This window comes from Peromyscus leucopus, chromosome 14 (assembly GCF_004664715.2).
Source record: "Peromyscus leucopus breed LL Stock chromosome 14, UCI_PerLeu_2.1, whole genome shotgun sequence".
Classification (NCBI taxonomy): Eukaryota; Metazoa; Chordata; class Mammalia; order Rodentia; family Cricetidae; genus Peromyscus; species Peromyscus leucopus.
Genome location: NC_051075.1, coordinates 81,144,471 through 81,156,735, shown reverse-complemented (window position 1 = coordinate 81,156,735; position 12,265 = coordinate 81,144,471). Strand labels below are relative to the sequence as shown.

General features: G+C 37.5%; 1 pseudogene; it reads left to right on the top strand.

The window, feature by feature from the left end:
• Positions 1 to 365: 365 nt before the first annotated feature.
• On the top strand, positions 366 to 1,000 carry LOC114685195 (annotated as a pseudogene).
• The last annotated feature ends 11,265 nt before the right edge of the window (positions 1,001 to 12,265 follow it).

The following is a 12,265-nucleotide window of genomic DNA, read 5'->3' as shown; positions in this document are numbered from 1 at the left end:
ATTCCTTTTTCTTCTCTACTCTTTTGACAAACAGTTTCATATACCTAAGCATAACACAAACCTTTAATTCTCTGGCCCTATCCTCTTGCCTATCATAAAATGGTGGGGATGAGCACAGGGCTTCAGACACACAAAAAATACTCTATCAAATAAGCTGTATCCAGGACAATAAATCATACTTCAGTGCTTTCAATGCAATTTTGGTCTTTATTTCATCTCAGACATTGCATCATGGTTTGTCTTCACTAAGGCTCTTGCTTCTGAGCTCATGATAAAGCAGGAAGATATGCAAATTATGTTCCCCTCTGCACATGAAAACCAGCCCTGACCCTACAGCTCTGACAGAGGTACCAGCTCTGTACTCACAGGTCTTCCATTTATTGATCATCACTGAACACAGAACATCTAACATGGAGTTGAGACTGAGCTGGGTTTTCCTTGTTGCTCTTTTAAAAGGTAACTTATTGATAAGGAAATATACTCAGTGCTTGAGTGGACATGAGTGAGAGGGAGAGTGGACATTTGTGAGTCTTTATTGACAGGATTCTCTACTTTTGCAGGTGTCCAGTCTGAGGTGCAGCTGGTGGAGTCAGGGGGAGGATTGGTGCAGCCTGGAGGTTCCCTAAAACTCTCCTGTGCAACTTCTGGATTCACTTTTAGTAACTACTGGATGTACTGGGTCCGTCAGGCTCCAGGGAAGGGCTTGGAGTGGGTTGGTATAATTAAACACAAACCAGATAACTATGCAACAACCTATGCGGAGTCTGTGAAAGGCAGATTCACCATCTCAAGAGATGATTCCAAAAGCAGCCTCTACCTGCAAATGAACAGTTTAAAAGTCGAAGACACCGCCATTTATTACTGTACTAGTAACACAGTGAGAGACCTTCAGTGTGAACCCTGACACAAACCTCCCTGGAGCAGTGCTCAGAACCAGCAGGGGGCGCAGAGAGCATATGAAGAAAAGGGACAGTGCAGGAACAGGTTCAGACATAACTGAGCTGTGCTTTATGTGGTCACAGTTGTCACCTCATATATGTTCTGTGAAGTCTGTGATAATTGAATTCTCGTTTGTCACAATTTAGGGTATATATATATATATTACAGTCTAACATAAATTACATGTAAAAAAATCACCTCTGATAGCAGAAATGTTTCTGATGATGTCAAAGAATCAAATGTTAAGAAAGGTCTCCAGTATTCCTGATGATTTTCGCTAATGAGTTTCAAAGCAAAGCCTTATCAGTATTCTGATTAGGACAGTGTTTGAGATTAGTTGAATCATGAGGGATATGAGGTCATACTCAGTAACGTACATCCCTAATAGGTTTCAATTCTTTCTGCTTCCATAAGAACTATGCACAGATATGTTCTGTTTTTATTTCTAGCTGATTCAGTTACTTAATCTTTCATCATTGTATCTCCCACTACATTTTGTTCACCTAACTTCTTGTCTTTGTTCTTAAACAGACATGACCAACTTACATTAAGTTTTGCTGAGACCTAGGCTGTAACTCTGTGGGGACTTGGGGAAGGTTGTTAGTGTATAAAAAATTAAAATATTAAAGGAACCTGACTGGTCCCAGGTATGGTGAAGAAGAAATTTTATTATGGATATGTGGGAGAGCAAAGCCAGAGGCTGGAGATATGTGAGAGTCCAGAATGGAATTACGTGAGGAGTGGGGAGGGGCAGAGTAGAACAAGATGAAGTAGGCAAAAAGCCCAAAAGAGAGATGAAAAGGAATAGGTAACTAAAATAATTGGATTACATATGGAAGAGCAACTTTTCGAGGTGTGTCCAGCCTCTGGAGGCCAGCCAGGAGAGCCCTTTAACAGGTATGAACTGAGGGATTCAGGGAGCATCTGGCAACTACTTTCTGCTTTAATATTTAAATAGGTATCTCAGCCATTTTTTTCCAGGTTTGAAACTTAACATCCCAGCCTTTTTGTTCAGTGTTCATCATCTTCTTTGACATAGATTGGTGCTGCCAGAAGCAGACATGTCTCATAGTAACAAAAAGAGAGTCTATGTTTAAAATGTCTTAAATGACATATTCTATAGACCTCTGAGGTGTTTGAAGACACCTTCTATTTTTAAAAAATTATCTGTTTGACTTTGAAAACATACCTAATATGACCACAAGTTCAATTGTAATAACTAACTACTAACTTTCATTTCTTTATATCATAATTACTTGGTAATAATGACTTTCAAGGGCTAACAATTTACATTACATTGTTAAATAAACTATATAGGTACAATACTTTGAACAAGATTAGAATTGTATTTACAGTATTTTCTAACAAAATTAATCTTAACTTTGTATCAATATACAAAATTTGTATACAATATACAAAATTCCAAACCAATGTAAATATTAAAACTAGTAGTTGCTTTTTAATAGCAGATTCAATAATCTTCCATTTTATCTTATATCTATATATTTTTTGTTTTCAGACTAGATTCAATAATCTACCCTTTTATCTTATCCTATTTGTATCTTTTTTCACAGTAAACTCAATAACCTACACATATATATATATATATATATATTCTTTTCTTGTCAGAGAAGATTCAATAATCTATGATTTTATCCTAACATTTTTTAGAGTATATTCAATAATCTACACTTTTATCCTATCATTTCTATATAATACATTTCTATAATCCCCCTTTCTTCTTTTAGAAAGACATTGACTATGACCAATAACAATTTTTAACCAATCTCCAAACAATGTCAAACATCCATAATCCATTGTTTGGGAATGTGGGCATAGTTTTCTAGGCTACTACCTTCTGACTTGCAGCACTGGTAATTTTATGGAGAAACAAAGAAAATTTAGGACTATGGTCAAATCCTCATTGGAGTAGTCTATGAGGCTGTATCATTTTAGCTAGTCATCCCAATAATGTCCTGAGTAGTTTTGAGTCCAAAGTTGACTTTGGGGTGGTGTTTGTCAGTTTGGCATGATCATTGTCCTGATGGAATTGTCATTGTGTGGTACCATCATCTTTTTGGAGACTTCAAAGATCGCTGTTAGGTATGGTCATGGTTCACTGAAGAAAATCTATTTTGTAGGACATTTTTCTAGATGATTTGTCCTTTTTCTTTAGATGTCTCATTTGTCCAGTGTTCTTCAGATTCCTTAGCCTTCATTCTCCAGCAAGACAGAAACAAAACCCTTCACCAACCCTGACTTTGGAGAGGTTCCCTTCTTAATCTTTCTCAATTTTGATTTATGGTTTCTCCTTAAATTTTTGTTTTATTTTCTGAAGCTGTTTTATCATCTAGAGCAGTATGGTTTCATGCAATAGGCATTAGTTTCTTTAAGTACTCTGGGAAGAGGTTTCTTCTACAATATCAAGAAAGGACTGAACAGAATTTGATATGGGGGCCTGTAAGAGGTCCCTCAAGGAATGTCCCAGCAGGAAAGGATAAAGATTACCTTATCTGTTGCTTGTTGATCTGTATTTATATTTCTAATGTCTGCTTTGGCCATACTGTCAGTAAAATCCAGAAGGGATTATTTATTTATTTATTTATTTATTTATTTATTTATTTATATTTATTATTATTTCTATTTATTTATTTATTTATTTCTATTTATTTTTATTTTTATTTATTCTATTTTTTATTAATTCTATTTATTTATTTATTTATTTCTATTTATTTATTTATTTATTTATTTTATTTTTATTTTTTATTTTTTATTTATTTTATTTTTTATTTTTATTTATTTATTTTTATTTATTTATTTTTTATATTTTATATTTTATATTTTATTTATTTTACTTTTTATTTATTTTATATTTTATTTTATAATTTATTTATTTATTTTATAGTTTACATTTTATTTATTTTATTTTTTATTTTTATTTATTTATTTATTTATTTTTATGTCATATAAATGGGCTCCCAAGCTCCATTTTTTTTTAAGTAAATTTATTTTACAACATCATTTAGTTCAACATAATAGCCACAGATTCCCCTGTTCTCCCACTCTCGCCCCCCCTCCCCCTCCCTTACCCCACCCCCCATTCCCACCTCCTCCAGATCAAGGTCTCCCCGAGGACCGGGATCGACCTGGTAATCTCAGTCCAGCCAGGTCCAGTCCCCCCCTCCCAGACCGAGCCAAGTGTCCCTGCATAGGTCCCAGGATTCAAACAGCCAACTCATGCAACAAGCCCAGGACCCGGCACCAACACACGGCTGCCTCCCAAACAGATCAAGCCAAATGACTGTCTCACCCGTTCAGGGGGCCTGATCCAGTTGGGGGCCCCTCAACCTTTGGTTCATAGATCCTGTGCTTCCATTCATTTGGTTCTTTGTCCCTGTGCTTTATCCAACCCTGGCTTCAACAATTCTCGCTCATATAAACCCTCTTCTTTCTCACTAATTAGACTCCCAGTGCTCCACCAGGGGCCCAGCCGTGGATGTCTGCATCCAGATTCCTCAGACTTTCCTTGGATGGGGTTTATGGCACAACTAACAGGGTGTCTGGCCATCCCATCCCCGGAGTAGGTCAGTTCCTGCTGTCTCTCGACCATTGCCAGCAGTCTTTTGTGGGGGTATCTTTGTGGATCTCCGTGGGCCTCCCTAGCTCTCTGCTTCCTCCCCTTCTCATGTGGTCTTCATTTACCATGGTCTCCTATTCCTTGTTCTCCCTCTCTTTTCTTGATCCAGCTAGGATCTCCCACTCTCTTTCCCTCGACCGTCGCTCTTCATTGTTCCCACTCATGACCAGGCTGTTCATGTAGATCTCATCCATTTCTCCGTGTCTTTCTTGGGGTCTCGATTTCCAGGTAGCCTCACTGGTGATGTGAGTAGCAGTCCAGTCATCCTTTTTCCACATCTAGCATCTTCCTATGAGTGAGTACATACCATATTTGTCTTTCTGAGTCTGGGTCACCTCACTCAGGATGATTTTTTCTAGATCGATCCATTTGTCTGCAAACCATATGATGTCATTGTTTTTCTCTGCTGAGTAGTATTCCATTGTGTATATGTGCCACAATTTATTTATCCATTCTTCAGTTGAAGGGCATCTAGGTTGTTTCCAGGATTTGGCTATTACAAACAATGCTGATATGAACATAGTTGAGCAAGTGCTCTTGTGGTATGATTGAGCATTTCTTGGGTATATGCCCAAAAGTGGTATAGCTGGATCTTGGGGGAGATTGATTCCCAGTTTTCGAAGAAAGCGCCATATTGATTTCCAAAGTGGTTGTACAAGCCTGCATTCCCACCAGCAGTGGAGGAGAGTTCCTCTAGTTCCACAACCTCTCCAGCATAAAGTGTCTCAGTGTTTTTGATCTTAGCCATTCTGACAGGAGTAAGGTGGTATCTCAGAGTGGTTTTGATTTGCATTTCCCTGATGATTAGGGATGTTGAGCAATTCCTTAAATGTCTTTCAGCCATTTGGGTTTCCTCTGTTGAGAATTCTCTGTTTAGTTCTAAAGCCCATTTCTCAATTGGACTGTTGGTTGTTTTGATGTCTAATTTCTTGAGTTCCTTATATATTCTGGATATCAGTCCTCTGTCACCTCTGTTTACATTTTATTTATTTTATTTTTTATTTTTATTTATTTATTTCTATTTATTTTTATTTTTATTTTTTTTTATTTCTATTTATTTATTTATTTATTTATATTTCTTTTTATTTTTTTATTTTTATTTTTATTTATTCTATTTATTATTATTTCTATTTATTTATTTATTTATTTATTTCTATTTATTTATTTATTTCTATTTATTTATTTTTATTTTTTATATTTATTTATTTTTATTTATTTATTTCTATTTATTTATTTATTTATTTATTTCTAGAAATTCGTACTTTATAGTCTCTTTTTAGATGACCTTGTTTACTGCAATTAAGACATTTGACATTACTACTTTTCTTTAAACCGCTGAAAATCACCTCTTCTATCCAACACCATCTTGATCATGAGATTCAATTTTGCCTCACATCCATCCCTCCAAGGGTGCGGATATTCCTTTAAAGGCCTAATTATCCTTTTGTATTGTGCATTAGCATTTTCAAAGGCCAGAACTTCAATTAATGTCTGTCTAGCTTCTGAATTTGGTATCATTGTATTTACTGCTTAAGTCAGTCTTTACAAGAAATCAGTGAAGGTTTCTTTTGGGCCTTCTATAACTTATACAAATGACTCAATTTTCTTCCCTACTTTTTCAGTTCTGTCTCAAGCATTTAAGGCTGCCATGTGGCATAAAGCCAGCATGTGGCCATCATATAGAGATTGCTGTCTATATGAGCATACTTTCTCTCTCCGGGAGATTTCAAGACCTGTAGCTCTACTTCATTGTTCAATGGTCTTAGCCTCATACCAACAACAGGACTCCATTGTAATTTGGGACCAGCATCTGAGACAGCTGTAACCGAATCTCTACAATCTTGAGGAACAATTGTATTACAAGTTGACCATGAATTTAACATCCTCCTGAGGAAAGATGCCATATGAGACCATTGCTTCTTTGAATCTCCTCAAATCTAATGTTTGCACAGAACTTCAATCAACTAATACACAGCATTTGGCAGTTCCTTTAAGGTTACTGGATAGGTTAAATGTGACTATTTGAAAACCTTAGGCTGTTTCTCTGTAACCACAGAATGGAATGCTGAAATTGGTTCACCTTTTAATTCTTCTGTCTGTGTCTTACTATCCCTATGGTCTGTTTTAACAAGTTTTTCTAAAACTTTTACCTTGGCACTCATATTGACAAACTTTTTAAATGATAAAACAAAAATGATCAAACAAATAATGTTTATGATTGACATAACATCCATCCCATCAACATTAATTATCCTCTCATTTAATTGTTTCATTTTTAAATTGTCTAATGCATTATCAAACAGAAACTAAATACCCTCCCTTGTAAAAATGTTTCCCATTTTAATGTTGGAAAATACTTTCTTTTAACCAATTCCTCCCTTTAAGAAATCTTCATTGATTCACAAAATCTGCTGACAATGATGATTCAGATGACATTGTGGCAGCAACCAAAGGAAGAGGCCCAGAGAAAGCCAAAAGCCACCAGGAGAGGAAGGAAGCTAAAGATTCAGGCATCTCACAAAGAAAATGTGTGAAATGTGGCTGAATTCTGTGATTTGGGGAGCCCCCAAAATGCTATGGAATTAACTGCAGTGAGGCTACAACAAAAACTTAGCCAGCATGTTAGAGAGTCTGACCCACATGTGTTATAGACTCTGATAACATGCAGCTCAGGCCTCAGAGGGGGACTGCCAGGCCACAGTCAAGTGACTTTTTCATGACTTTTTACCTCATAAGTTGGATGCCAGATGTAACAGACATTTTAAATGCTCTAATAATAATAATAATAATAATAATAATAATAATAAACATGAGCTAGATACTGTGGTAAAAGGTGAAAGATCAGTGTTCCTGTCTCCGCATACCTCATACCTCATACATTGTTCTCCATGCTGCCATATTACTTTCTGGCTCAATTTTCTCTCCTAGAATGACTCAATCTCATGTAGCTCAGTCGGTACAGTATGAGAATCTTAATCTCAGGATCATGGTTTTGAGTCCCATGGTGGACACCAGATGTTGTTTGAATCTTAAGTGGTCTTATTAATAGAAAACCCTGAGGCAGATATTGGGATAAAAGCTGAAAGATCAGAGAAGCAGACCAAGCCAAAGACAACTTTACCTGACAAACTACTCACCCAATCCTGAAAGCATCTGAGTCCTCACTCAAAATTCCTCAGCCTAAAAGACCTTTTTTTCCTGTCTCCTCACAACTTATATGACTGCCTTCACCTTGCCATATTACTTCCTGGGTGGAAAGACATGTGTGCTTCCCAAGCAAAGCGTGAGATCTCAAGAGTTTGAATTAAAGGTGTGTGCCACCACTGCCTGGGTCAGTTTCTTTCGTAGACTGAGTCAATCTCATGTAGTTCAGGGTGTCTTTTAACTCACAGAGATACAGAAAGATCTCTGTCACCTGAGCACTAAGATTAAATGTGTGTACCACCACTGCCTGACATCTATGTTTAATCTAGTGGCTTGTTCTGTGGGATGTCTTTCTGTGTGCTGTGAATATATGTTGTTCCCATTGGTTAATAAATAAACTGTTTTGGCCTATGGCAACACAGCTTAGAGGCAGGCAGGAAATCCAAGGAGAGAGACAGGAAAGAGAAAGTCGATGTGGGTGAGAAGTGATACTGCCATCCTAGAAGCAACATGTAGTGGGATGCAGGTAAAGCCATGGAACACATGGCTATACATAGATTAAGAGTTGTGGGTTGAGTTAAACTATAAGAGATACCTAGCAAGAGGCCTGCCATAGGCCATAGCATTGATAATTAATAGTAAGCCTCTGAATGATTTTTTTATAAGTGATGCAGGACTTGTGGCCAGGTGGGACTGGAGAAACTTTCCAGCTACATTTGACTGACTAACTTGTAGGCACTAGTGTCCACCTATAACATGAGTGAACTTAATAAGAGATACTAAATTGGAGCCAAAATCAGGTTCCTGCTTCATGTCTCATGCTGGCCACCAAATTTTGCAGCATGCGGGCTTGAGTGCAGCATAGCAGATTCCTGCCTCAGTACACAGACTCCAAGTTGTGTAGCATACTGCATGGTGTATACAGAGAAAAAGGGTTTATGGGCCGGCTGCTGGCTACCTGATGGCACCATGGACCCCAGAGTTGGCGGGGTAAGCATGACTCTCCTGAGTACCTCCACCATGATGAAAAACTGAAGTGGGAGGAGTCAGCAGCCAGGGATGCCACTTCAATTGTAACCATGCTGCAGGTTGCAACGATCCAAAAAGGACTATAGATAAAAAAAGACAGGTTAAAATGGAATATTTCTCTAAATGGTTTATATTACATGTAAAAATGTACATAGGCTTGGAAGAGAGGAAAAAGAAGGTAGAGAGTTATATAAAGAAACAGGTGAGCTGTTAAGTCACTAGTATGAGATTTCTCCAGCTTCTTTAAGTGGGCATTGAGTGCTATGAATTTTCCTTTAGCACTGCTTCCCATAAGTTTGGGTATATAGTACATTCATTTTCATTGAATTCCCGCAAGTCTTTAATTTCTTTCTTTACTTCTTCCTTGACCCATTGGTGATTCATTTGAGCTTATTTTGTTTCCATTTACCTGGCTTACCCCAGTGACTAGATCAGTGAATTCCCTAATTGTCACCACAGAGCTTTTCTCCAGTGACTGATGGAAACAGATGCAGAGACCAACAGCCAAAAACCAGACAGAGATCCAAAAGTCCAATCAAAGAGATAGGAGGGATTCTATGAACAAGTGCATCAAGATCATGATGGGAAAACCCACAAAGATGACAAGACCAAAGTAGCAGGAACTCATGAAATTTGGATCAACAAATGTGGAACCTTCATGGGACAGGGCTTGGCCCACTGCATGGTGAGCCAGCTATGTAGCCTGATCTGCTTGGGAAGTCCACTGGCAGTAGGATCAGAATCCATTCCTAGAGCATGAATGGGCTTTTTGGAGCCCACTTCCTATGATGGGACACTTCAAGCAGACTTGAGGCATGGGGAGGGGCTTGGACTTGCCTCTACTGGATGTGCCTCCCCATGGGAGGCCTTGCCTTTTTGTGGGGAAGACTGGGGGTTGGGTTGGGAGAGGGAGGCTGGTGGGGAGGAGGGAAGAGGGGAATCTTTGATTGGTGTGTAAATGAGTGGAAAATTATTCTTAATTAAACAATGAAATAGATAATCTTAAAATATAAAGTCTATAAAGAGACAGTAAAAGTAATACAAAAAATAAGTTATATAAAAATGGAAATCACACAGAGAGTCTGGTTTATATTGTCTTTGATATTTTTAACTGCAGAAAGACATTTGATTGTAGGCCAGGTGGTGGTGGTGTATACCATTAATCCCAGCATTCAGGAGGTAGAGCCAGGTTTATCCCTGTGAGTTCAAGGCCAGCCTGGTCTACAGAATGCAGCCATATAGGAACCAAAACTAGAGGGAGAAACCCTGTCTTGAAAAAACCAAAAAAAAGACATTTGATTGTAAAGGCTGCTGGGTTAAACAAATGTATGTATATGTATACCATATATATATATATGGTATATTGACTTCAAAATTAATGTCTAAGGATGTGTTGCTTTGGAAAAGAGGTTCTACTTTTTCCCCATAAGATGAGAACCCTTGGATTGCTTCCAGGCTAATGAGTTTGACCAGCCAAGACCCCCTGAAAGATCTCTGATAGCCCAGATCATCCAACATCCATAATCAGCTTCAAAGAAACTGGCTGATATGATCCAGGCTTCACAGACTACTACAGCCAAGATTTAATTATGATTATTTTCAGGGTCCTCCTAAGACTACCCGTGACCCCAATCAGCAGGAAGTAGTATGTATGAAAAGCTACTCCCAAATTCCCAAAATATTGCTCATAAATGTTTATTTTTATTTAAAGAGGGTTGATTATAAATGCAATCTCTTTCTGAAGAAGAAAAGGGGATAGTATTGATATGATAGGAGGAAAGGGAAGCGTATTGAATCTAGTTTTAAAGAGAAACAACTTGTTTAAATGTTTCACATTGCATAGGTTTTAGTTTATTACAAATTTAAAATAAATTTTGTTATAATCTATGCATATTTCTACTCTTGCTTAAGGTTTTATGTTTATGCAGCACAATTAAAAGTATAATACATAATTAAGAAATACAGACTAATAGTCATCTAGGGTAATGAAACTTATAGTCATGTTAGTTAAGTTTTTAGGTATATAAAGGTATATTTCAATTAGGTAGGTAATCTTAAAAACACTTCAAGGACTTACAGAATATGATGTTTAAAATGTTTTAAAACTTAGACTTTCTGGACAATGAGACATATCTGTTCCTGGCAGCACCAATTTACTTCAGAGAGGAAAACGGTCATTGAAGACACTCCATATTGAGTTTATTATCTTGGCACAAAATGACCTGCTGGGCAAAGAACTTCTCTTGCCTGGATTGCTTGACAGTATGTTACATAAACTGGATATGCAAGACCCTTAGAAAAATGACCACTGAATTTTACCAAAATAAGGTGGCATGGTCCTTCATGTTATTACTTCTCAGAGGAGACTCCCAGATATTCCACAGGACACAGGGAGAAGCAACTTAAACCTCTAGACTTATAAGCTTAAGATGATTGCCCCAATGTTGCAGAGGAACTTTGGGTGGCTGTACAGGCAGCCAGCTGTCTCTGTCATTCTAGATTTGCAAGTTGCTTACAATGTATTTCCTGTTTACTTAGGTAATATTATATACTTCTGGGCCTTTGATGTAGTTGAAGACCAGATAGCTATAATTTTCTTTGGTTATGATAAAAGATAAATTAGATATGAAACTTAAGACACACAAATATTGGATAGATGGAATATTTTCTTTAATTTTGCCAAATTCAAATAAGCTAGATATTATAAGTGCAATTCCGGCTTAATAACTATTCTAATGTATGTAATTTTGCTATGTTAAAGTTAAAACCTTACCTTTTTATTCTATAGAAAAGGAGAAGTTCTGTTGAATGTCATTCTGTTCACTGTGAATATATATTCTCATTGGTTAATAAATAAGCTGCTTTGGCCTATGGCACAGCAGCTGAGAGACAGTCAGGAAATCCAAGGAGAGAGACATGGAAGAGAAAGGCATTGTGGGAGAGACATGAGACTGCCATCTGCCATCCTATAAGCAATGTGTAATGGCATACAGGTTAAACCATAGAACACATGGTGATACATAGATTAATAGTTATGGGTTAAGTTAAACATAAGAGTTAGCTAGCTAGAAGCCTGCCATAGGTCACAGGGTTGATAATTAATATTAGACCTCTGAATGATTATTTTTTAAATGGCTGAAGGACCTCAAGGCTCAGCAGGACTGGATAAACATGGGACCACTGGGTGAGTGGGTGAGTGAGACCTGAGAAAATTTATGGCTACAGGATTGTTTTATTCTCTGATCTTCAGGCATACTTTATTAGGGTATACAATATATCACATTTTTTTAGTGCTGGGATTAAAAGCATGTGCCACCACTGCTTGTCATTTGAATTTTTTCTTCCTTTTATTTTATTTTACAATACCATTCAGTTCTACATATCAGCCAAGGGTTCCCCTGTTCTCCCACCTCCCACTCCCCCCCTTACCCCCAGCCAACCTCCCATTCCCACCTCTTCCAGGGCAAAGCCTCCTCTGAGGACTGAGATCAACCTGGTAGATTCAGCCCAGGCAGG